Source organism: Mandrillus leucophaeus, unplaced genomic scaffold (assembly GCF_000951045.1).
Source record: "Mandrillus leucophaeus isolate KB7577 unplaced genomic scaffold, Mleu.le_1.0 Scaffold653, whole genome shotgun sequence".
Classification (NCBI taxonomy): Eukaryota; Metazoa; Chordata; class Mammalia; order Primates; family Cercopithecidae; genus Mandrillus; species Mandrillus leucophaeus.
Genome location: NW_012107064.1, coordinates 163266 through 163870, shown reverse-complemented (window position 1 = coordinate 163870; position 605 = coordinate 163266).

The window sequence follows — 605 nt, the reverse complement described above, 5'->3', positions numbered from 1 at the left end:
GAGCTTCATTGTGTGTTATTTTTTTCTTTTCTCTTGCTCCTTTTGGGATTCTTTCTTTGATCTTTGGGAGTTTGATTATTAAATGACGTGAGGTAGTCTTCTTTGGGTTAAGTCTGCTTGCTGTTCTATAACCTTCTTGTACTTGGATATTGATATCTTTCTCTAGGTTTAGGATATTCTCTGCTATTATCCCTTTGAATAAACTTTGTATCCTTATCTCTTTACCTCCTCTTTAAGGCCAATCACTCTTAGATTTGCCTTTTTGAGACTATTTTCTAGATCCTGTAGGTATGCTTCATATTCTTTTTTATTCTTTTATTTTTGCCTCCTTTGACTGTGTATTTTCAAATACCCTGTCTTCCAGCTTACTAATTCTTTCTCCTGCTTGATCATTTTTGCTATCAAGAAACTCTGATGTATTCTTTTGCATGTCAATTGCATTTTTCAGCTTCAGAATTGCTACTTCTTTTTATCTATTTGAATCTTTGTTAAATTTATCTGATAGTATTCTGAGTTCCTTCTCAGTGTTACCTTGAATTTCTTTGAGTTTCCTCAAAACAACTATTTTTTTTTTTTTTTTTTTTTTTGAGACGGAGTCTCGCTCT